This window comes from Macaca fascicularis, chromosome 4, assembly GCF_037993035.2.
Source record: "Macaca fascicularis isolate 582-1 chromosome 4, T2T-MFA8v1.1".
NCBI lineage: Eukaryota > Metazoa > Chordata > Mammalia > Primates > Cercopithecidae > Macaca > Macaca fascicularis.
In genome coordinates, this window is record NC_088378.1 from 79,922,737 (window position 1) to 79,950,350 (window position 27,614).

The following is a 27,614-nucleotide window of genomic DNA, read 5'->3' on the forward strand; positions in this document are numbered from 1 at the left end:
ATGCTAAAATAACGTGATTATATTTAGAATTTATCATAATTTTGGTATTAAATGAAAAATGATAAACCTTTCAAAAGGAATACTGGGAGATCTACTTTTTCAAAAGAATAATGGTTAATCACTGTGGCATTATTTCATAATGTATAATGGCTAGAAGGCTTTAAAGTCGAAACAGAGAGGTCATATGAAAGAGGTGTATACTTTTGCCCAACAAGAGTAAAATAAATTTTTATCAGTATTTGATTTTAGTGATAGTTTATCTTCACTTCATATTACACAATACCTTAATAAAAATGCATGATAGAGGACGCATCATTGTGGAAAAAAATAAATGTTAATTGCAGGACAGTTCAAATGGTGGCTTTGGACTAACTCAGTTTTTCTCCCTTTCTCGCTTGCAGTTCTCAAGAATAACTGTAGAATGCTCTGGGAATGCAACATCCTGAAATACAGAAAAACAGGTGAGAATAACCCAGTCTCTGTCTTTGTCCTTCCCGGGACAAGATGTTCTACAAAACTTTAACCCATTGATTTGTGTTGCTTGGGGTTATAAAACCCAGGGCAGGTACTTTTTGTGGTCCCTTAGCAATGATATGAGGTGGGGTACCTGTAGATGAGAGTCTATTTGCCCTGGGCAGCTTTCCTGAGCCTTGGAAGATGGACCTACTGTGAATCTCAGGCTTCTACTGTCACTTTCTGCCTGTCTGTAAGTAGTAAAGTTGCTTTACTCAACTTATGTGAATATTCTATCCCAGTATACTCATACAAATCATAGAAATTACAGCCTGAGTTGCAGTGGGCTGAAGTGGTAACCACTGTGCAGTGAACCTGCTTTGCACTCATTTAACAAGTGATTGAAGGAATTAGGTATTATTTACTTAAAGATTCTCTAATTCCAAACTGTTATTTCCTGAAGTCCTGAGAAATAGAATAAGAACACAGCTTTCTGGATTCCAAAATTAATATTCTTCCAGTGCATCCCACCACTTTAATGACAGGATGCTAAAGAACATGCACACCTCTGTAGAATTATTTATAATGACATTTCTGAAAAAGTTTTTTACATTTATGTTTTAGGCAGATGCTAAACCCCATTGAACAATGGTTTCTTAAAGAGTAAACCCATTGTATCCAAAAGAGGTCACATGGCTGTGTGGTATGTTGACTGATGAAAGCCACAAATGACATTTCTAGACTTGGACCCAGGACCTCCTATGGGATATCCTACATTCCCTCTTTCTTTGCTTTCTGTCAGCCAAATATAATGAATCCAGGAGATTCCTAAGACCTAGGGAATGTACATAAGTGGATACATGGTAAAGAGTTATTTATGGAGAGGATGTGGAGAAATAGGAACACTTGGATTGTAAACTAGTCCAACCATTATGGAAAACAGTATGACGATTCCTCAAGGATCTAGAATTAGAAGTACTATATGACCCAGCCATCCCATTACTGGGTATATACCCAAAGGATTATAGATCATGCTGCTATAAAGACACATGCACACGTATGTTCATTGTGGCGCTATTCACAATAGCAAAGACTTGGGATCAACCCAAATGTCCATCAGTGACAGACTGGATTAAGAAAATGTGGCACATATATACCATGGAATACTATGCAGCCATAAAAAAGGATGAGATCGTGTCCTTTGTAGGGACATGGATGTAGCTGGAAACCATCATTCTCAGCAAACTATCACAAGAACAGAAAATCAAACACCACATGTTCTCACTCATAGGTGGGAACTGAACAATGAGATCACTTGGACACAGGAAGGGGAACATCACACACTGGGGCCTATTGTGGGGAGGGGGGAGGTGGCAGGGATAGCATTAGGAGATATACCTAATGTAAATGATGAATTAATGGGGTGCAGCACACCAACATGGCACATGTATACATATGTAACAAACCTGCACATTGTGTACATGTACCCTGGAACTTAAAGTGTGATAAAATAAATAAATAAATAAATAGATAAAATATATATTAAAGGCCAGGTGTGGTGGCTCACGCCTATAATCCCACCACTTTGGGAGGCCGAGGCAGGTGAATCACCTCAGGCCAGGAGTTCGAGACCAGCCTGGCCAACATGATGAAACCCTGTCTCTACTAAAAATACAGAAAATTAGCCAGTCATGGTGGTGGCTGCCTGTAATCCCAGATACTCAGAAGACTGAAGCAGGAGAATCACTGGAACCCAGAAAGTGGAGGTTACAGTGAACTGAGATTGTGCCACTGCACTCCAGCCTGGGTGACAAGAGCAAAACTCCATCTCAAAAAAAAGGCATATAGATGTTCAAATGCCAACAATTATCAACACTCTTTAAAAAGATTATCTCCTTGAGGAAAGAGTGAAAGCCAACTACTTATCAAGACTTGTTAAAAGACAATTAAGAAAATATAGCAAAGTTTATTGGCATAGGAATGTGAGATTAGGTTAATACAACAGAAAGATATGATACGACAGCCAACACTGAAGATCTGTGGGGAAAATTCCCTATTCTATAAGTTGTACTGGGACGTCTGGGTACTTGAAAAAATACAATATGATTTCTACTCTGTGACAAATAGTTTTGGAAGACATATTTTAAAAGAAAACATAGGAGAATATCTTTACATCCTAGGGTAAGGACTCATTATATTTCAAGAGTGAAAACCATAAAGAAAAATATTGAAAATATTGATATTAAAAAAAAATTTATATTTGTCAAAAGTCATTAGGAAATGTGAAAAGATAAACCATAATCTGGGAAATAGCATTTTAATGTAAATAGTTCTAAATAGAATAGCATAGCATATAGAATATATGGAAAACACCTATTTATTTTAAACCTAATGATTTAATAGAAAAATGAGCAAAAGTCTTGAACAGGTATTAGAGAGGAAAGGAAACATAAATGTTCAATAAAATATGAATCAACATTCAACACTATTAATGCTTAGAAAAATGCAAATTAAAATTCTTATGAAATGATTCACACCTAGTAGATTTACAAAAATTCACAATAAAAAGTGTGACAATACTAAATGTTGGCAGGGTTGTGCAACAACAGAAATTATATCCTATGGTTGGGGAGTATTAACTGATTGAGGCATTATGAAAGATAACCTGTCATTACTAAGTAAGGTTTAACATATACATAGTTGATGACCCAGAAATTTCATTTTCATGTGCAAATCTTAAAGAATAGTTTATCTTGTTTTGAATATCTGAGACAGAATATTCATAATAATATATATATTTTTGTTTGTTTGTTTTGAGATGAAGTCTTGCTCTTGTTCCCCAGGCTGGAGTGCAATGCTGCCATCTCAGCTCACTGCAACCTCTGCCTCCTCAGTTCAAATGATTCTCCTGCCTCAGCCTCCCGAGTAGCTGGGATTACAGGCCTGACTAATTTTTGTATTTTTAGTAGAGATGGGGTTTCACCATGCCACGTTGGTCTCGAACTCCTGACCTCAGGTGATCCACCCACCTCAGCCTCCCAAAGTGCTGGGATTACAGGTGTGAGCCACCACCACCGTGCCTGGCCTTTGTAATGATAGTGTCAGTAATAATAAAAAAAGAAACCTTGAAACTATCAAAAGATATATGAACAATAGAATGAACAAAAACAAAATTGTAAGATATCCAACAATGGACTTTTCTACAGCAGTATAACTCAATGAATTGTGGATAAGTGCAGCCACAAGTTTCAATCTTGTAATTATGTCTTGAGAGAATATGCAAATAATAGAGAATCATATATATGGTAGGATTACAGTTATAAAATGGGTATAGTAAAAAATAAAAGCAAATGCTCTTAGTAGGAATATATGTGTTTGCTAAAACTATCAAAGAATAGCAAGGAGATAAGTATCTCAAAATTTCACAAATGACTTCCTATGGGTTTAAGTAGAAAAGTGACACAAGGGGACTTCAAAGGGCCTGGTATTATAATATTTCTTACATTCCATGTATAGAGGCATTCTCTTATTATAAAAACCTAGATACATAGATAGATAGATACAGACAGATATGGATAAAATAAACACTTTTATATGTGTAATCTTTCACAATTAAAAAAGAGAAAATATTATAAAATACCGTTTTTCCACGTTTATAGAACAAGAGTGTACAACAATGTCGTGAGAAGTTTTATAAAGGTGAGATAATTGAACTTGTTTACAGACTGGAAGGAAGGTACATAAGTGATGATGAAATTTATAATATTGGCTCAAATTATATTATGGATGAAGCAAGGTCTCTAAAGAAATGGAGTGGAAGTAAACTTCAGTGCATGTAGAGGAATATCTTTTCCCAGGAGACGGGACATCACCTTGAGACCAGAATAAAGTGGCTGAAGATGAGTGTAGTTACAGTAATTTAGTTACTCTGGAGTTAGGCATCTGAGAAAATTCATACTTTGTAGTTTTAGTTTTTCCTTGTGAAAAAAGAAGAGGCAAGTTCTTGCTCAGAAAGTGTGAGATGGAAGTAGTGGAGAGAAAAGAAGAAAAATATTTACTTGGTCAACATAGAGCTGCTCATTGATATCTGATTCTCATATTCTTCTGGGCACCATGAAGCACCAAATTCCTGCCCTTTTGTGGTTTAATGGGACCAGACTTCTAATTCTGGTCAATGAGTTTTGGGTAGAAGTGGTGTGTGTCACGTCCAAGCTGGAGCACTGCTCCCGAATGCCAGCTGTACTTTGACCTTCCTCAGTAACTGTGGAAGAATGTATCAACATTGATGCTACATCGGCCTTGATGCCTGAGTGATAATGAGGCCACTCGATTCAGACAAGTAGAGTGAGTGAAAAGCAAACATTTGGTTTTCAATATTATGAACATTTCAAAATTGTTTGTTATCTAATATACCTGATACAGTTTAGAATAGTTTTTTGGCTTTTGCTTTATTTTTGTAAATTTTTTTGGATTTTTTTTTTTTTTTTTAAATAAAGAGAATGGGAGAGAAACCTTGGGAGGAAGTAGCATTCTTGCTTACTAGCACTTGGGATCTAGTTTTAGTTCCTGTAAAACAGATTATTTGGGTTTTTTAATTTGTTTCCTTGTTTTTAATTTTAATTTTACTTTCAATGTTGGCTTTTGAGGTATGCTTCTTTGATGACTAGTTTGTTGAGGTTTCTAACATGAAGGTGTGTTGAATTTTATCAAAGCCTTTTCTGCATTTATTGAGATAATCACACAGTTTTTGTTTTTAATTCTGTTTATGTGATGAATCACATTTCCTAATTTGCATATGTGAAACCAACCTTGCATCCCAGGAATAAAGCCTACTTTATCATGGTGGATTATTTTTTTTTTTGATGTGCTGCCGGATTTGGTTTGCTAGTGTTTTGTTGAGGATTTTTATGTCTATGTCCATCAGGACTACTGGCCTGAAACTTTCTTTTTCACTGTATCTCCCAGGTTTTGGTATCAGAACCTGGCCTCATAGATGCTGGGTTAGGGAGGAGTACCTCCATCTCCATTTTTTTGAATAATTTCAGTAGGATTGCTACCAGCTCACCTTTGTGCATCTGGTAGAATTAAGCTGTGAATCCATCTGGTTCAGGGCTTTTTCTGGATGGTAGGGTGTTTTTTAAATTACTGATTCAGTTTCAGAACTCATTATCATGTGTTCAAGATTTTGTTTTCTCTCTGATTCAATCTTGGGAGGCTGTATGTTTCCAGGAATTTATCCATTTCTTTCATGTTTATAGTTTATAACAGGGTTTACTGTATTTCTGTGGTGTCCATGGTAATGTCCCCTCTGTCGTTTCTTATTGTGTTTATTTGAATCTTCTCTTTTTTTCTCTATTAATCTATTAATCTGGCTAGTGGTCTATCAATCTTATTTATACTTTTGAAGAACAAATGTTTGGTCTTGTTGGTATTTTGCATGGGTTTTCATGTCTCGGTTGTTCAGTTCAGCTCTTATTTTGGTTATTTATTTTCTTTTGCTTCCTTTGTGGTTAGTTTGCTCTTGTTTTTCTCGTTCCTCTAGGTGTGATGTTAGGTTGTTAATTTAAGATCGTACTAACTTCTTCATATAGGCATTTAGTGTTATAAACTTTCCTCTTGACACTGCTTTAGCTATATCCCAGAGATTCTGTTATGTTGTATATTTGTTTACATTCATTTCAAAAAATATTTTGATTCCTGCCTTAATATCAGTCTTTATCCAAAATCTGTTCAGGAGTAGATCATTTAATTTCCGTATAAATTTATGGTTTTGAGAGATCTTTTTGGTATTGATTGAAAGTGATTTATATACCAGAAACAACTGGCTGAAGAATTGGAGAGTCATCAAACCAAGGAAAAGATTTTCCTAAAAAAAATATATACTAGTTGGACAATACAAAGGAACACTGTTTATGAATAAATTTAGGAGAGTACTCAAAATTGAGAAGTAGAATCAATTTTAGAGTTTCAAGTAGAGATCGCACGGATACTTAAGTTAATAGTATTCAAAACGTGTAAATAATTTCTTAGTCACACAAATATAAAAATATCACTGTTGCCTTAAGAAATTGTCCTGTTGCCCTGTCAAATTTCTATAAAAAGGCAAACAAACTAATACATTTTTTTAAAATTTATTTATTTATTTATTTATTTATTTATTTATTTATTTATTATACTTTAAGTTGTAGGGTACATGTGCATAACGTGCAGGTTTGTTACATATGTATACTTGTGCCATGTTGGTGTGCTGCACCCATCAACTCATCATTTACATCAGGTATAACTCCCAATGCAATCCCTCCCCGCTCCCCCCTCCCCATGATAGGTCCCTGTGTGTGATGTTCCCCTTCCTGTGTCCAAGTGATCTCATTGTTCAGTTCCCACCTATGAGTGAGAACATGCGGTGTTTGGTTTTCTGTTCTTGTGATAGTTTGCTAAGAATGATGGTTTCCAGCTGCATCCATGTCCCTACAAAGGATGCAAACTCATCCTTTTTGATGGCTGCAAAACTAATACATTTTTAAAACAAATCGCCACCAAATATTATCAACATTTGAATTCTTTTTTTCATGTTACGAATTTTAAGCCAGATCATTTTATTCTTGAAGAAGACAAATGTCTTTAAAGAAGCTTCCAATTTATTCTAACATACCTTTTCTGAAATTAGTTTCAGAAATTTATAAATTATTAAGTGATGTAACATTTTTATGTATTCAAAATTAAATGTCATACTATATGTTTAATTACACTTATATGTAAAGTTCAAATAAAATAAAACAGGACATAATTATCTAGAATATTCAAGGTTTTTTAACCTTTTCTTTGTACCATTATCTAATATCTTTGCATAGGTAAATCCTATGACTCCCGTCTCAGAATAATATTTTAATACATTAAACAGAATACATATAATTACAGTGAAAAGTAATAGTAACAAAATATATTACCAAAACACAGCCTTTGAAGGAATGATGTAATGGCTCCAGGTTAAGAATCTAGAAAATATATATTTCATTAAAATGATGATTTTCACGTGTACATAAACTTCTTTAAAAGTTTTTAATCATGGATTACTCGTATATAGAACTGTTGATTTCTATATGTTGATCTTGTATGTGGTCACTTAATTATCTTCTTAGTTATAATAGTATTTCTGTTAACTCTTTTTCTAGGTATACAATACAGTAATAACATCTGCAATAAAACTTGTTTCAATATTTAATGTTTATAAATAATATTTTTGATTATGTAAGTTATATAAGCTTACTGCAAAAAAATGAAAAAACACAGAAAAATATGTAGAGATGGGTCTTGTCAATATTTAATGTACACATTTCCAGAATGTTGGTATCATTTCATTTTAATAAAATCCTGTTATTTCTAACAACGTTTCCAACAACGCTGATGGAATTGGAAGATATTATGTTAAGTGAAATAAGCCAGGCAGTGAGAGACTAGTATGTGGAAGCTAAATATATATATATATATATAAAACTCCTGGAGATAAAGAATAGAATGATGTAAAATGCCAGAGGCTAGGAAGGGTAGCTTGGGGGAAAAACAAAGAGGGGATGATTAATGCGTACATACATACAGTTGGAAAGAAGAAATAAGATTGAGTGTTCTGTAGTACAATAGAACAACTACCGATAACAATAATTTATCGTACACTTAAAAATAACTAAAAGGATGGCATTGGAATGTTCCTGACACAAAGGAACATTGTGTTGAAGTGATGAATATCCCAATTATCCTGATTTGATCATTATACATTTTTTGCTGTGTCAAAATAACAGATGTACACCATAAATATTTACAACTATTATGTATACATAGTAAATACAAATTTAAAAAATAAAAATAAGTCTCGAACATATCCAAAGCTGGTAAAGAAAGGGAGTGAAAGCCATTTCATGTGCCTCGGGCAAAAGGATCTTTACTGCATTGTTAATATTCCCTATTGACAGCTTAGTAATAGCTATCAAAAATTTTGTGACTATACCTTTGACTCAGCTATTTTACATCTAAAATTTCTTCTGAGCAAAAACCTTATAAATTTGCACAAAAATTATCTACAACTATGTTTATGCTAATATTTTGAATAAAATTGGCTACTGTTCACTCAATGCTTACTATGTGCCAAGTATTATGCTAAAACTTTTATGTACATGACCTCATTTCAGCCTTGCAAAAACCTCATTGCCCCTTTCTTTTTAATTTCTATTAACTGGGGAGACTATTTAGGCTTAGATCTTAGGTAAGTTAGTCAAGAATGCACAAACAATAAGTATGTAAGTTAAAGTTATCCATCTCCAGAACCTGATAAAACAGCAAAAGGAAAAGGAACAACAACAACCTAAACCATTTTTTAAAAGTACATTGTAGCATATTAAACAATAGATTGCTATGAAGACATCTTCAAGGGATGATACAAAGAAAAAATTAAGACATTGTAAAAATGTTCCCTAAAAAGTTGAACATATATACTTTTTAATGTAATCTAAGTGTTGATAAAATATTAATAGGCAGAAAATAAAATTGGGACAATACTAAATATTTTATACATTTATATTTTCTTAATTATATATTGTAATACTTTCCATTTCATTCAGTGATTACTTAGTATTTTGTGTATGGATAATAAAATATACTTGATATTATGTTGAACCTTTAGGCTAATATTTTTTGTGATAAACAGTGTTGTAATGAGCATCTTTGAAAATACTATCTGATCACATTAATTTGTCTTTTATATTATTTTTATACAAATGCATTTTAAAATACTGTAAAACACCTCTATGTAATTAACTCAATTTGAGGCTTTCATAGATGTTTCATTATCTATTTGTACGTTTTAGTACCAGAATAACATTAGTTATATTATAGCTTATCTATGATAAATTTTAACATGTTTGTAACACAAGATCCTCATTCTCATTTTTATTTTAGAATGTACTATGCTTTCTCATCTATTTATGGTTTAATAAAATATTTAGAAATAGTTTTCAAAAATTTTAATGGTGATTTTAATTGGCATGTCTGCTACATAAATATATCATGTATTTTTATTTCACTTGTTGACATGATAATTTTCATTTATCAGTGCTTTTTAATGTCAAAGTTTCGTGTTAGGTTAATTCATCAAAAGTTGACATATTTATTGCTATCATTAAAGGGTCTAATTTTAAATTTTTATCTAATTTATGGAAAAAAGCTTATTAAATTTTTAATAGTTTATTGGTTGATTCTTCTGGGTTTGTTAGGAAATGTCAAATCATCTGTTAATATTAATGATGTTTTGTTCCCAGTCTTTTCTTGACTAGCACATAAAAAACACCACTAAATGATGCAAAAGCTTTGACTGTCTTGTTCTTGACTAAAATGGAAATATATTTAATGTTTCGGCTGATGCATTGTGTTGCCTTTGATTTACTATAGAATTTTAACATATTTTGTTATGTTAATAGATTTCTAAATATTAAACTGGCTTGCATTTCTGGATAAAAATGCTAGTTTTCTTCAGTGTATTTAATATATTGCTAAACTCCACTTACCAATGTTTTTTGAATAATATTTTCACCATTTGTTTGTATTCAGATTTCTCAATACTTTTTTTTTTTTTTTTTTTTTTTTTTTGAGATGGAGTTTTGCTCTTGTTGCCCAGGCTGGAGTGCAATGGTGTGATCTTGACTCACTGAAACTTCTACCTTCTGGGTTCAAGCAATTCTCCTGCCTCAGCCTCCCGAGTAGCTGGGATTACAAGCATGCGCCACCACACCCAGCTAATTTTGCATTTTTAGTAGAGATGGGGTTTCTCCATGTTGGTCAGGCTGGTCTTAAACTCCTGACCTCGTGATCCACCCGTCTCGGCCTCCCAAAGTACTGGGATTACAGGCGTGAGCCACAGCACCCAGCCCTTTTCAGTACTTTTTTTTTTTTTTTTTTGAGATGGAGTTTCTTGTTGCCCAGGCTGGAGTGCAATGGCGCGATCTCGCTCACCCCAACCTCGGCCCACCCTCGCCGCTCCCCGACCCGGGTTCAAGCAATTCTCCTGCCTCAGCTGCCGAGTAGCCGGGATTACAGGCATCCGCCACCATGCCCGGCTAATTTTTTGTATTTTTAGTAAAGGTGGGGTTTCACCATATTAGCCAGGCTGGTCTCGAGCTCCAGACCTCAGGTCATCCACCCGCCTCGGCCTCCCAAAATGCTGAGATTACAGGCGTGAGCCACCGCGCCCGGCCCTTTCAGTACATTCTTTATCCATTCTCCTTTTTGTCTTTGTTATTAGATAGATTTCAGCTTCATAAAAGCAACTCATTCATTAAGGAATGTTGTACATATTAAAAAGCACGAGAAGGCCGGGCGCGGTGGCTCACGCCTGTAATCCCGACACTTCGGGAGGCCAAAGCGGGCAGATCACGAGGTCAGAAGATAGAGATCATCCTGGCCAAACATGGTGAAACCACGTCTCTACTAAACACACACAAAAAAGGTTAACTGGGCGTGGTGGCAGGTGGCTGTAGTCCCAGCTACTCGGGAGGCTGAGGCAGGAGAATTGCTTGAACCCGGGAGGAGGAGGTTGCAGTGACCAAGATCGCACCACTGCACTCCAGCCTGGCAACAGAGCAAGTCTCTGTCAAAAAAAAAAAAAAAAAAAAAAAAAGAAAAAAGAAAAAAAGAAAAAGAAACAAACAAAAAAAACATAATGGACCCCATGTTGGATTGTTGGATTGGCCAGAAGGGTAGATGTACAGAAACTGGGGTAGGTCGGCTGTGGAAGAAGGAAAGGGTAGTAGGAGGACATGAAATGAATCAGTTCTGGGAGTAAGATGGATTGAAACTAGCAACTTAGATGATTACCATAGAAAAGAATTGTAGGTGTAGCTAGATAAAATGGAGAGGAATATTGAGAGGCAGAAGGGCATAGACAGCTGCTTTTAAAGTATGTTAAGCCAGAAGTGGATTTGAAGAGTACAAGTCACTCAGAAGAGTCTCAAAACGTATACCATATATAAGGGGTTTTGAACAGCCCTTGACAATGTTTAAACCCAATTTGTTGAGGTTATAATTGACATATAAAACTTGTACATATTTAATGTATACAGCTTGTTGAGTTTGGAGATATATATATACACAGTCGAAACCATCACTGTAATCTATGCCATAAACCTATCCATCTCCTCCAGAAGTGTTCTTCTGTCATCTTGGTTAATTATGATGATGATGATAATGATAAAGAACACTTAACACAAGGTATATCCTCTCAGCAAATGTTTAGGTGTATAATACAGTATTTATTATAGACATTATGCTGTACAGTAGATATCTAGGGCTTACCTTGTGAAATTAAAACTTCTAACCCTTGGCAAATAGCTTCCCATTTCCCCCTGCCCCCAGCCCTTGGAAACCACCGTTCTAATATTTGCTTCTATGAGTTTGACTGTTGTAGATTCCTCATATAAATGGGATCACACAATATTTGTCTTTGGTGTCGGGTTTATTTCACCTAGCGTTTTATTCTCCATGTTCATCTATGTTGTGGCAAATGGCAATATTTCCTTCCTTTTTTAATGACAAATAATATCCAATTGTACGTATATATCATGTTTTCTGTATCCATTCATCCATCCATGAACATTTAGGCTACTTCTACTTTTTGAATACTATAAATAGTGGTGCAATGACTGGGAGGGCAGGTATCTCTTTGGGATACTGATTTCAATTCCTTTGGGTATATACCTAGAAGTGCAATTGCTGGATCGTATGGTAATTCTGTTTTTAAATTTTTGTGGAACCTAAGATAACAAGTGCTGGCAAGAATGTGGAGAAAAGGGAAACGAAGGAAACCTTGTACACTGCTGGTGAGAAAGTCAAGTAGTGTAGCCAATACAGAGAACACTCATGCTTAGGAAGCACTAAGTACTTGGTAAACTCGATTTCTCTCCCTCACCATATATGTATAATATTATATATATTTAAATAAAATAGTAAATAATATTATTTATTATTATAGGGAATAGACTTTCCTCTGAAAGAAGTTATTCCTGAATTTGATTTGGGCTCCTTATTTATATCTTACAGTACAGCAAAGGGCTTTTATATGTTTGAAGATACTTGATTCAATGGCATGCTAAGATTTATCTATGATATTTATAATGGGTGATACTTTTATTTCCAAAATTTTGTTATCAAGAACAATTACACAAATATACATCATTAAAAAGCAAATACATTTTGAAAAGTTTTAAACACCCAAGAAAAATTTTAAACAACTTTTTTTCTCCCCATTATTTGATAATATTATTGATTAGGATTTTCTATAATTTCTTTATATTGATTATCAAATTTGTTTGCCAATAAGAAGTGACAGGTGTTGTTTAAATCAGGTGCAAAATGTTTAAAGTTTCACATTTATGATAAAAGACATTCGGTTGGGAAGAAGACAAAAACAAAACACATTTAAAAATATAGAAATATTTCTTGGGTCCTGTTGTGATTTTTTAAAGTCCAATTATGAGGGCACTATGTTGCGTTAACTATTTTAGTATAAGTTAGTTATATCTAGATGTTTAACTCTCCCTCTCCCCACCTGACACAAACTGATGATTTGTGTTACCACTTGCAGTACATGTAGAATTTTATTTAGGATATGGTTTTAGTTTTCCTGTACAGTGCTGCCCCACTGTGGACAGATTAGGAATCACTGAAGCCTGACAAGTAATTACTGTTTGCAAATACTATCTTTATTAAATCTCCTGTACAAATATTCCTTACATATAATACCTGCATGAAGAAATATCCACCCAATGGTTACAAGAAATGTTGTAAAATTTGATATCTTCTCAGAGAACTACTTAAATATAAATAGGCCTTTTCTGAGTTACAAAATCTAAAAACTTTGCTTCATAAAATGTTTCTAAGGCATCAAACTGGAGTAGTAGAAAGACAGATTAACTTTTAAAGTCATAATCTCTTCTCAAACTATTAATAACATTTAATCTGTGCCACTGCAAATTTTAGATATTGCCTATTGTTATCACAAACTAATATTTTCACATTCAATATTGTTTTTACATTATCTTGATTGATTTTAAGGCAGCCAGTGTTGAATCTAAATAGTGAAGATGATGAATTTAGTTAAATTATTATGGCTGATTTCATCATAGTTCATTGTGTAAAAATTTGTCACTAGTAATAGAAATTATGATAATTCAATAAATTACAATGATGTCATTATCTAATTCATTTTATTTTAATACATCTATATGTTTATTCATAACATCAGCATAATTTTCCTCAGATTGTAAAAGCATGTCCAACTAGACTGTCTAAATCAACTCTTCTTTGAAAGTTAAAGCCATATTACAGAATTGTGGCTTTTAGTCTTCACAATCTATTATTCATCCAACATATCTCTGCAACCCTTAGTTATAGATGTAAAAATTATTTTCCTCTTCACTCACTTTTTAAATTATTATTATTATCTATATTTGCAAAGGTCTTATATAGTGTGGCATAGTGAAGGTAAGATTGGGTAGAAAGTTAGAAAACTAGAACTTGGTCCTATGTGTGCCACCAATTAGGTGAGCATGCTCTTGAATTTCATTTAAAATGTGTTGTAATCTTCATCTCTCATCAGAGGATATTAGACTAGGTAATTTTCTAGACTCTTTTTCAAATTATCTAAATTAGAAATTGTTTCTCTTGCAGTTTGGGTTCATCTAATTTGATTCAAATCAATTCAACTCACATCCATTTGATTTAGTTGTATTCAAATCAAAGAGAATTTATTACAACTTTCTGTAGACACAGTCCCGCTGTGAGCACTGTACAGCCAGGGAACTCCTCTGTGAGGTGGGGGAATAAAAAAAGATTTGTAATGATTGATTTGTGACTTCAGAGTCCTCACTTTTCTCCCATTGATTTTTACCATAATTAGTGAAGTTAATCTCAAGAAATCATAAAGTCAGAAAAAGTCGTCTTTGGCATGTCTTCCTCCTTCTAACTAGGTTCTCAAATAAATGAGTGTGTCCTCATTTTGAACCCAGGCCTCCCAGCACCTGTATTTTTTCTAAGCAAAGCTCTGTGCTGTTCTGATACATATCTTTTTATTATTATTATTTATTTATTTATTTATTTTTATTTTTTATTATTACACTTTAAGTTCTAGGGTACATGTGCACAACGTGCAGGTTTGTTACATATGTATACATGTGCCATGTTGGTGTGCTGCACCCATTAACTTATCATTTATATTAGGTATATCTCCTAATGCTATCCTTCCCCCCTTCCCCCTCCCCACAATAGGTCCCGGTGTGTGATGTTCCCCTTCCTGTGTCCAAGTGATCTCATTGTTCAATTCCCACCTATGAGTGAGAACATGCGGTGTTTGGTTTTCTGTTCTTGCAATAGTTTCCTGAGAATGATGATTTCCAGCTGCATCCATGTCCCTACAAAGGACACTAACTCATCCTTTTTTATGGCCACATGGTATTCCATGGTGTATATGTGCCACATTTTCTTAATCCAGTCTGTCACTGATGGACATTTGGGTTGGTTCCAAGTCTTTGCTATTGTGAATAGTGCCACAATAAACATATGTGTGCATGTGTCTTTATAGCAGCATGATTTATAATCCTTTGGGTATATCCCCAGTAATGGGATGGCTGGGTCAAATGTTATTTCTAGTTCTAGATCCTTGATAAATCGCCACACTGTCTTCCACAACGGTTGAACTAGTTTACAGTGCCACCAACAGTGTAAAAGTGTTCCTATTTCTCCACATCCTCTCCAGCACCTGTTGTTTCCTGATTTTTTAATGATTGACGTTCTAACTGGTGTGAGACGGTATCTCATTGTGGTTTTAATTTGCATTTCTCTGATGGTGAGTGATGAGGAGCATTTTTTCATGGGTCTGTTGGCTGCATAAATGTCTTCTTTTGAGAAGTGTCTGTTCATATCCTTTGCCCACTTTTTGATGGGGTTGTTTGTTTGTTTCTTGTAAATTTGATTGGGTTCTTTATAGGTTCTGGATATTAGCCCTTTGTCAGATGAGTAGATTGCAAAAATTTTCTCCCATTCTGTAGGTTGCCTGTTCACTCTGATGGTAGTTTCTTTGCTGTGTAGTTTCTTCGATGGTAGTTTCTTTGATGGTAGTCTCTTTGCTTTTCTTCTTTAGTTTAATTAGATCCCATTTGTCAATTTTGTCCTAATAAATGTTCCATCTCTGGTAACTGCAATGACTCGCTCATTGCCTGCGCTGTACGTTTTTTCATGGTTCACAAAGGAGCCACGAGGACAGAGAATGGCACACGCTAAACTCATATACTTCAACTCTAAGTCTTGCGTTGCTTCTGTTCTAGTTTCTTTTAATGAGTTCATTTGTTCCTTACATTTCAGTAATCCTGCTTTTGCAAAGATGCTGCCTTCAAGGTACTCTCTTATAGAAACTAATACACACTTCTCTCATAAAAGTATTCTGTGGAAAATATGCAGCAAACAAATAAAAAATTCTAAAATAAACTTAATACATTCTGTTTTCTTCCTCCTCGACTCAACAAGACTGCATCTTGCTGCTTGAGTTCTACCTCCTAAGTCAGGGTGGAAAATGTTCCTAAGAAGGTGGCCAGGGTGAGAATGCTCCTCACCTCATTTGTTTACATAAGTTCAAGGATCAGAGTCTGGGTTTTTTTTTTTTTTTTTTTTTGGTCCAATAACTGAACAAAAAGATTTTTTATGTTCATATATTTGGTTCAGTTTTAAAATTGTTTACAGTAGAAAAGCAGGTGTCTGTCAGTCATTCTCCCTCATGAGTGGAAGTCCATAGCATTTACATGAGAGTTTGTTTACAGGTGAATTTAGTAAAGGTAGCTGTATTAGTCTGTTCTCACACTACTAATGAAGATATACCTGAGACTGTGTAATTTATAAAGGAAAGAGGTTTAATTGACTCACAGTTCCACAGGGATGAGAAGGCCTCAGGAAGCTTGTAATCACGGTGGAAGGGGATGCAAACACATCCTTCTTCATATGGCAGCAGCAAGGAGAAGTACAGAGGAAAAGGGGGAAAAGGCTGTTATACAACCATAAGATCTTGTGAGAACTCACTCACTATCACATGTGGAGGTACACGGAGGTAATGGGCTGCCATGATTCGGTTACCTCCCACTGGGTCCCTCCCATTACATGTGGGGATTATGGAAACTACATTTCAGGGTGAGATTTGATGAGATTTGAATGGTGACACAGCCAAACCGTATCATTCCTCTACTGACCCCTCCCAAATCTCTTGTCCTCACATTTCAAAACATAATCATGCCCTCCAACAATGCCCTAAAGTCTTAAGTCATTCCAGCATTAACTCAAAAGTCCAAGTCCAAAGTCTCATCTGAGACAAGGCAAGTCCCTTCCACGTATGAGCCTATAAAATCAAAAGCAAGTTAGTCACTTGCTAGATACAATGAAGGTACAGCCATTGAGTGAATACATCTGTACTAAATGGGAGAAATTGGACAAAACAGAGAGGTCAATAAGACCCATGCAAATTCGAAATCCAATAGGATAGTCTTTAAACCTTAAAGTTCCATAATGATCTCCTTTAACTCTATTTCTTATATCCAGGACATGCTGATGCAAGAGTTAAGCTCCCACAGCCTTGGGCAGCTTTGCCCTTGTGGCTTTCCAGGGTACAGGCCCCCTCCTGTCTGCTTTCATGGACTGGTGTTGAGTGTCTGTGGCTTTTCCAGGTGCACAGTGGCCCACTCCTACAGCAAACTTCTGCCTGGACATCCAGGAGTTCCATACAGCCTCTGCTATCTAGGTGGAGGTCCCCAAACTTCAATTATTGATTTCTGTGTGCCTGCAGGTTGAACACCATGGAAAGCTGCCAAGGCTTGAGGCTTACACCCTCTGAAGTCAAGGCCTGAGCTGTACCCTGGCCACTTTTAGCAGTGACTGGAGCAGCTGGGATGCAGGGCACCAAGTTCCTAGGCTGCACACAGGAGGGTTGGCCCAGCCCACAAAACCATTTTTTTTCCTCCTAGGCCTTGGACGTATGATGGGAGGGGCTTCCATGAAGGTCTGTGACATACCCTGGAGACATTTTTCCCATTGCTGGTACATTGTTGGTAATTACCAACCATTGTTGGTAATTACATGTAAAAAACAATTACATTGTTGGTAATTAACATTTCACTTCTTGTTATGCAAATTTCATAGCAGGTTTGAATTTCTCCCCAGAAAAATAGGTTTTTCTTTTCTATTCTATTGTCAGGCTGCAAATTTTCCAAACTTGTATGCTCTGCTTCCTCTTGAACGCTTTGCTGCTTAGAAGTTTATTCTGCTGGATACCCTAAATCATCTCTCTCAGGTTTAAAGTTTCACAGATGTCAAGGGAAATGACAAAATGCTGCCATTCTCTTTGCTAAAGCATTGCAAAAGTCACCTTTGCTCCAGTTGCCAACAATTTCCTCATCTCCATCTGAGATCACCTCAGCCTGTACTTTATTGTCCATATCTCTATCAGAATTTTGGTCAAAGCTATTCAACAAGTTTCTAGGAAGTTCCAAACTTTCCCACATCTTTTTGTCTTCTTCTGAGCCCTCCAAACTGTTCCAGCATCTGCCTGTTACTCAGTTCCAAAGTCACTTCCACATTTTTGGGTATCTTTATAGCAGCATCCCACTCTACCAGTCCCAATTTGCTATATTAGTCCGTTCTCACACTGCTAATAAAGACATACCTAAGACTGGGTGATTTATAAAGGAACGAGGTTTAATTGACTCACAGTTCTACAGGGTTGTAGAGGCCTCAGGAAACTTAAAATCATGGCATAAATGGAAGCAAACACATCCCTCTTCACAAGGTGGCAGCAAGGAGGAGTGCAGATCAAAGTGGGGGAAAACGCCTTATAAAACCATCAGATCTTGTGAGAACTCACTCACTATTACGAGAACAGCATGGACATAATCACCCCTGTCATTCAATCAGCTCCCACTGTGTCCCTTCCATGACACGTGGGGATTGTGGGAACTATATATCAAGATGAGATTTGGGTGGGAACACAGCCGCACCATACCATTAGCCATATGGATGATAACTGTATGATGTTAGAGTAATTCCTAAAGAAAATTGTTTCAAATATACTTTCTTTTTCAAAACCAAAAAAAAAAAAAAATTCTAAATTAACTCTAATGAAGACATCTTGATATTTCACTGTGATTTGCATTTTGAACTCTTCATGTGGCTAAACCATACTAGAATCCCAACTCTTTGACTATAAGGATAGGTTCTCTCCCCAGTAAAATAGGAACAGTCATGCCACCTAACAGTTTTGTTTTCATGACTAAATTATCAAATAAAGTAATTTTTAAAACTTTTCAGTGCCTGACACTTAGCAGTAACTCAAGAAATGTGGGATTGGTTATGGTTATGATTATTACTATCATTTCAGGTTAGGCTCTTAGATGCGTAAGAAAGTTTGAGTTTTACAAGCTTCTAAATGCCTCTCAATGTATGCACCTTTGATGTATATTCCTCCACTTTGTTATATTATTCTTTTCCCCCACAAATATATATTTTAACTGTATATATTAGCATGTCTCAACTCTAGTCCCAAAATAATCTAATCTGATGAAAGAAAAAGAAATGTTATAGTAAGTTTGGGAAAACATTGTGATCAACAGGTTCATTTTGAAGGTTCAGGTTTCCACTAGTGTATCAAAGGCACTGAAAAAACCTCCAGTAAAAAAAAAAAAAAAATATATATATATATATATATATATACACACACACACACACACACGTATCTATATATTTATACAAATGCTATTATACATGCTATTATATAGCATCTTTTAATAGTACATTTTATTAAACATGCATTGGGAGAGGCCAGTATATAAAATACCCTGGTTTTTGTTGAAACCATTAAATGAATAAATATTTACATTTTTATTATAGTAGAGATTGGCACCTTTTATAACAGAATCCTTTTCTTTTGTAAATTCATGCAATGTTTATTTTGAAATATTCACTTATCAAAAGACTCATTTGTAGAGATTAGGAAAATAAGCAGCACCTACAATTTTAGAGTGAAATACTTTAAATGTATCTATATAATAGTTTAACAATTACTTGGCAGAGATTACCTGAATATATGAGTTTTTAATATACAATTTGATGTAGTTTGACCCACTGTTGAAATACTTGTATAAATTGAATCAAGAGAGTTAAGCACTAAGATTAGAGAAAAGCAGAGAGAATGCTAAACTTAGGAATAACTGGAGGTAGGCCAGGACTTTCAGGCCATCATGACTTTCCTGTCCCCTTTTCTCTGTTTCTTTCAAGACATTGGCTTTACTCAATGTCAATGTGAAACATCTTATTCTATAGACCAGAACACATCTCACTGAGAGCTCTTGATTTTAGCAGTTTATAATTTTAGTTAAGAATGGCCTGGTGCGGTGGCTCACACCTGTAATCCTAGCACTTTGGGAGGCCGAGGCGGGTGGATCATGAGGTCAGGAGTTCGAGACCACCTTAGCAAACATGATGAAACCCCGTGTCTACTAAAAATACAAAAAATTAGCTGGGTGTGGTGGCGGGCATCTGTAATCTCAGCTACTCAGGAGTAGGCAGGTTGAAGCAGGAGAATCGCTTGAACCCCAGAAGGCAGAGGTTGCAGTGAGTTGAGACCACACCACTGCACTCCAGCCTGGGCAGCAGAGTGAGACTCCATCTCAAAAACAATAATAATTTTAGTCAAGAACAGAGATCCTTATAAATTTGGTTCTAGAAACTTTGGAGAAAGGCCCTTAAGATCCGGGTTAGGTTGAGTGTCTCAGAAGTCAGAGAACATATCCACAGTATACTGATGTCATTATGTCCACAAAACTCACCATGAGCAGTGCCCAGAAGAAAATATGGACTGCCTGGGTGGCAGAACAAGACCCCATCTCCAATTAAATAAAAAAGAGAGTTAATAGGGAGGGAATTCATAGAGATTCACTGTATAGGATTAGATATTATTCATTGAGAAAAGGAACATATACTCTTTTTCAATAAACATCCTTAAAGGTCAGTATCACCTACGTATCCTTCCCTTTGAAATTTAGGTTGCTTCACTTAAGTCTGCTAGTTTTGTTGATTGATGAAAGTCCAGAGCTTCTTCATAATTTTCTAAGTTCTGGCAGCTTATGTACTCCTGGTTCCCTCTAGCTCTGTCTTGGTGCTTTTTTAGCCATCCACTCTTGTTGGGTCTTCACAAGAAGCCCAGGCTTTTCACATTTTGTTGGGTAAAGGAGAATGGAAATACACTGGCACAAAGCTGTGTGTGTGGCAGGGTGGGGAGAAAGGGAATTGAACTTTTATAAGAGTTTGTAGTGCAGGTGGAAAGGAAGACTCAGACTGCTGAGTGTAAGCACACTGACCCTGTGTCAACACCCACAACACTGTCCTCTCTTTTCCCCCTGTTTCAGTTAGAAGAAATCTTATTCTGCTTAAATAAAGTACATTCTAGGTCCAACAACCCTTACCTCCTCCAATCCTTGAGGTCTTATTTTCAACCACAAGCACTCACTTACTAATTTATTTTCCTAGCAAAATCAATTTTTCTTTCCAAAAATGAATTCTGATGACTAAAGTGTTCTCAATCTTTTTAGCTTATTGGAGTCATCCATTTCAATGATTTCTCATGTGTTGTTTGAATGATCTGGGTTCCAAGCTGAGGCTTCCAATCCACTTGCTGTATTAGTTACGTATATTTTTGTTAACTATGTAATGTGAGTGAGTCTCTGTGGGAGATGTTTTCAAGGTAGTGGAGGTGTGTATAATTGAACTTTAGCAGAATACACTGCTAGTATTCAAGTGATACAATAATAATAGTACCGATAATAACAACTGATCCTTACATAACCTCTACTATTAACTAGTCATAGTTCTGAGTACTTTACCTACATTAAATATCTTAATCCCTACAATCACCCTCTGAAGTAGGTATTATTATTATCTATATTTCACAGATGGAGAAACTGAGAAGCAGAGAAGTTAAATACTTTGTTCAGGTTTCTCAGCTTATGAGATTTAAGCCTTGACAATCTAACTCCTATGTCTCTGTTCTTAAAGAGACATTAAGATAAATATAAGAAGATGCAGAAAATGCTAATCACTGGAGTCTTTGGAGAGATGATAAAGGGAGGTAGCTTAGCAGGGCTACTCACTAGAATTGAAATACCACTCTAGGAGGCCGTGGTGCATTTCTTGGGGGCAGTGGCTGGGATACAGAAGGTTTATATGGCAGGACTGGAGGTTTTCAAAAGAGACACAGAGCATGGCAGATAGATGAAAATGATGAAGGACCCTGAGTGGTGTAAGATGTGCCTTTTCCATAGTGCTTCACTGCAGGTATGAAAGATACATCTTTAAAACAAGAATTAGTAATTTATTTTGGAAAATATCAAGGTGGCCACATTTAGCATAATGGCCAGTGTGGGACTAAAACATAACTTACTTGAATTAGGTGTGAGGATAGAGGAAACCGTGATAAAATATCTTTAGGAAATCACAGATATCATTGTTATTTAAATATATGTATATCAAAACTTCAAACATATATTAAGGAAAAGGATAATATATTTCTATGCATGTGTTAAAAATTGACAATTGTTTGCAAGAAGCTATACCAAAAATATCTTGTGAAACAGATTTGTACATCAAGTCTATAAGGATTAAGAAAGTAAACACTGTACTTGTTGCAAAGCCTAATGGACTTCAGAAAGGACCAGTTACCCTTCAAATTTCTGATGTCAGTGAAATTAATTGGAAATGATTGGGGAAAAATAAACAAGATATTGAGAAATCTGTTTGTATTTAGAAAGTTGGGGATGCTGTGGTAGCCTTGCCTTTTAGAAATCAGGTCTCAATGAATAGGGACATGAGTTGTTGAGCTAAGCAGATCATCTCTTTTTAGGGAGAACTCTCCCTAAAATAAGCCATTGCTCCCAAGGGAGGCCCTGACTTGCCTCTGCTTAATGAGGCTTCACATAATAAAGCATGAGTGATGACCCAGAAGCTCTAAGTAATAGCAAGTTACAAGGCGCGAACATAATTTTTGAAATGCCATAGGAATTCATGGGAAAGACAGGTATCTCCCAAAAGTCAAAGAAGACTTCATGGAAAAGGAATGTTTCACTTGGGTTTTGGAAAATAGGTATGATTTGAACAGAATATGTAGAGGATTTTTTTTTGTTGTTATTTAAGGGAAAAACTACAAATAAAATATAGAGGGAAGAGAAAAGTTGGGGGTGGCATAGGGAACAGTGAGATGTTGAAATTAGCTAAAACATCAGCTACAAATTAGGAAGTAGTGAGTGATAAACAGGAAAAGATACATTCAAGTGATTTCATGGAGAATTTAAATATTGTCATATTAAATAAAGTTGATTCTTATAAATTATGTAATAAAGTAGGGTGAAACATTTCAAGCAGTGGAATAACATGATTGAACTATAATAGGATGCCTGGAATTTAACTTGCCCCTAAAGTGGTTCATTAAGTGTTAAAAATAATCATTGTAAAATATTTTAAGAACTCACAGCATGGATTATAAATTAGCTGACTAAATGTACTTTTTAAATCCTCTTATTTTGTTGAATAAAAGACTGGTTCTTTTAGAACCAAAGCTGTAATACTAAAAAGGCTATATATAAAAAACTTATTTTTTTATAGTAATCACATTCATCCTCTTTTAAGTAATCCTTTCATTTGCTTTTTTTTTTTTTTTAAATGTCTTGCACTGGGATCATTCATCAAGTCTGTATTTGGAGTTTGTGCTTCATAATTCAAACTGCCAACAATCTTACATTTTCTTTCATAAGTAGAAAGGGGCTTTGTTACACACATGTATTTATATAATGGCCCAATTGTATCACTTGTTTATAAATCTTAACTTGGTTATTTTTAGGATAACTTTTATTATTGTATAAGATACATGTAAGCATAAGATAACAATAGTAAGATACATATTTTAATATGGCATAAATTAACTATAGTACCTATACTTACAAAGACCTAAGTATACAGCCCAATGAACTTTTTGCAAAGTGAATACAGCTATGTAACCACCACCTGGGTCAAGATGTAATGTCTACATCTTGAAATGTAGCCCAGATACCTCCTCATTTCTTCTCTTAATTTTTAACCTTGACCCACAAATGTAAACATTACTTTCATTTCTGTCACAATAGATTTTTTTGAGCTCCATATATATGTGAAATCACATCAAATGTATTTTGTTTGACTTCTTCATTCAAAATAAGCATATAAGTTTCACCCATGTTGTTGCATATAGGAATAGTTAATTTAATTCCTTTTTTTCTTTTTTCTTTTTTTTTTTTTGTATGTTGTGGTACTGTATGGATACAACCATGTCTATGTAACTATATGATATGGCTTGGCTCTGTGTCCCCACCCAAATCTCGTCTCAAATTGTAATTCCCAATGTTGGGGTGGGGGTCATGGTAGGAGGTGATTGGATAATGGGGGTTGATTTCCCCCTTGCTCTTCTTGTGATAGTGACTGAGTTCTCATGAGATCTGGTTGTTTGAAAGTGTGTAGTACTTCCTCCTTCACTCTCTCTCCTGCTGGCCATGTGAAGATATGCTTGCTTCCTCTTTGCCTTCAGTCATGATTGTAAGTTTCCTGAGGCCTGCGCAGAAGCAGAAGTCTATACAGCCTACAGAATCATGATCCAATTAAACCTCTTTTCTTTATAAATTACCCAGTCTCAGGTATGTCTTTATAGCAGTGTGAGAATGGACTAATACAGAAAAATTGGTACCAGAGAGGGGGGCATTGCTATAAGGATACCTGAAAATGTAGAAGCAGCTTTGAAACTGGTTAGTGGGCAGAGGTTGGAACAGTTTGGAGGGCTCAGAAGAAGAAAGGAAGATGAGGGAAAGTTTGGAACTTCTTGGAGACGTATTGAATGGTTGTGACCAAAATGCTGATGGTGATATGAACAATGAAGTCCAAGGCTAAGGAGATCTCAAGGATGAACATGAGGAACTTATTGGGAACCAGTGTAAAGGTCACTCTTGCTATGCTTTAGCAAAGAGACTGGTGGCATTATGCTCCTGTTTTAGAGATATACGAAACTTTGAACTTGAAAGACATGATTTAGGGTATCTAGCATAAGAAATTTCTAAGCAGCAGTGTTCAAGAGGTGGCCTGGCTGCTTCTAAGAGGATATTCTCACGTGTGTGAACAAAGAGATGGTCTGAAATTTAAACTTATATTTGAAAGGGAAGCAGACTATAAACATTTGAAAAATTTGCAGGTTGGCCATGTAGTAGAAAAGAACAACCCATTTTCAGGGCAGAAATTCAAGCTGACTGCAGAAATTTCTGTAAGTAGGGAGGAGCTGAATGTTAATAGTCAATACAATGGGGAAGATGCTCCAAGGCATTTAAGAGACCTTCACAGTAGTCCCTTCCTTCACAGGCCTGCAGGCCTAGGAGGCAAGAATGGTTCTGTGGGCTGGACCCAAGGCTCCACTGCTCTGTGCAGCCTTGGGACATGGTACCCTGCATCCCAGCTGTTCCAGTTCCAGCTTTGGATAAAAGCGACCCAGAAATGTCTCAGGCCACTGCTCCAGAAGGTACAAGCTGAAAGCCTTGGCCACTTCCAAGTGGTGTTAAGACTGTGGGTGTGCTGAGGGCAAGAGTTGAGGTTTGCAAGCCTCTGCTTAGCTTTCAGAGGATATATAGAAACACCTGGATGTCCAGGCAAAAGTCTGCTGCAGGGGCAGATCCCTCATGGAGAACCTCTACTAGGGCAATGCTGAGGGGAAACGGGCTGGAGTCCCCCCACACAGTCTCCACTTTGGCATTGCGCAGTGGAGCTGTGAGAAGAGTGCTACAGTCCTCTGGACTCCAGAATGGTAGCTTCACCAACAGCTTACACCATGTACTTAGAAAAGTTATAGGGACTCAACACCAGCCCATAAAAGCAGCTCTGGGGGTTACACCCTGCAAAGCCACAAGAACAGAGATGTCCACAGCATTAGGACCCCAACCCTTGCATTAGTGTGGCCTGGATGTGAGACATGAAATCAAAGGAGATTATTTTGGTGCTTTAAGATTGACTGCCCTGCTAGATTTCTGACTTTTGTGGCACCTGTAGCCCATTTGTTTTGGCCAATATTGCCCCTTTGGAGTAGGAGCATTTACACAATGCCTGCACCCCCATTGTATCTTGGAAGTAACTAACTTGTTTTTTATTTTACAGGCTCATATGTAGAAGGAACTTGCCTTGTCTCAGATGATATTTTGGACTTGGACTTTTGAGTTAATGCTGGATTGAGTTGTGACTTTGGGGACTGTTGGGAAGGCATGATTACGTTTTGAAATGTGAGGACATGATATTTGGGAGGGGTCAGGGGAAGAATGATATGGTCTGGCTCTGTGTCCCACTCAAATCTCATATCAAATTGTAATCACCATGTGTTGAGGGAGGGACATGGTGGGTGGTGATTGGATCACAGGGGCAGATTTCCCCCTTGCTCTGCTCATGATAGTGAGTGAGGTCTCATGAGATCTGGTTGTTTGAAAGTGTGTAACACTTCCTCTTTTGCTCTCTCTCCTGATGGCCACATGAAGACACGCTTGCTTCCCCTTCACCTTCTGCCATGATTGTAGTTTCCTGAGGCCTGTCCCGAAGCAGAAGCCTGTACAGCCCACAGAACTATGAGCCAATTAATCATCTTTTCTTTATAAATTACCCAGTCTCAGGTATGTCTTTATAGCAGTGTGAGAACAGACTAATATACCATAATACTATTAATTATCTTTAATTTTTTTTCAGTTTATAATATAAATAAAGTTGCAAAGAATAGTCTTATATGTGTCTCCTCATGTATAGCTATAGTCACTTATGTTAGATATAGCAGAGAATGTAATTATTGGAACATAGGGTAAATATATATTCAGCTTTAGTTTAACTTTATTCTTTATATTTACCCTGTTTAGAGGTTATTAGAGGATGCATTATCATCATTCTAGTAAAATATAAATGGCTTCCTTCTTTCTCTTACAACATCACTAATATTGATGTATTCAGCACTTCTTTTTAGGACACTACAGAAATGTTATATATACATGTAGAAATCAAGCCAGCAAAATATAATGATTTTATTGAAGTCATACATAAAGTAAATAAGAGATTTGGAAATATAGCTCAGAATATGCAAACCCTCAAGTCATCATAAAATGCCACTTTAAAAAATTGAATCAAAAGTCAAAATATTCTGGTAAAGAATCATCCTGGAGTGGATGAAGGCAACACGCCATTCAATGTAGTCTTTCTCACCACCAAAGGAATTGATTTTTGAAAGTCTGGCATACAGTGATAGACTCTGATCAGAAACATAAAGTCATTTACATTGTGCACAGACTATGATGGCGGATGTGATGCCATTTCTAGTGCAATGATGGGTCCAGGTAGCAATGGTGGGAATCTGGCTGGCGTAGACTCATTCAGCAGCTTGATTCCAGTTGGTTTCTTCAGAGAATAGGCCCCTCTAGTAAGCATCTGCATGAGTGAACCAGATGGTTTGATAAAAGCAGCAATTTATTTCCACAGTTTGCAGCCCCAAAGGGGTTGCATTTAATTGTCCAGTAATTTTTCAAACAGGAGAAAAAAATAGACTGGCCATTGGCAACAGCCCAAGAGCCAGAAAATAAATCCAACAGGGTTATGAATGGGTGTATGGGCCAAAGCTATAAGGATGATCTTGAGTTTTATCCACTGAACAAAGTGACCAGATCTATTTTTACGGAGTGGCCCCAGCCTCAGATGCCAACCACTGGATCTCAGCATAGCCAAAATTTCAGTGAACCAGGACTAGCCATTCAGAGTACAGTGGCTGTACTTCAGATTATAGAGAGGGGAATAAAATTTTCCACAGATGTACAATGAGTAATAGTCACATATACACATTTATGCCTATAACAAAATATTCTGTATTTCCCATAAATATATATACCTACTATGTACCCACAAAAATTAAAAATTAAAAGTTTTAAATGAAAAAAAAAAAAAAAACTTCCCCTAAGACTCTGCTACTGCATTTCATATAAAGTTGAGGGTTGCTAGGACCTAATCAC

The 27,614-nt window shown here is 36.0% G+C and overlaps 1 long non-coding RNA gene across 1 annotated transcript in view; it reads left to right on the plus strand.

Moving 5' to 3' along the window:
- The first annotated feature begins 398 nt into the window (after nt 1-398).
- Nucleotides 399-27,614, plus strand: part of LOC135970413 (uncharacterized) — a 48,430-nt gene continuing 21,214 nt past the window's right edge. The window contains exon 1 of the long non-coding RNA XR_010586088.1: nt 399-461. This is a non-coding gene — a long non-coding RNA (uncharacterized lncRNA). The remainder of the gene's footprint in view (nt 462-27,614) is intronic.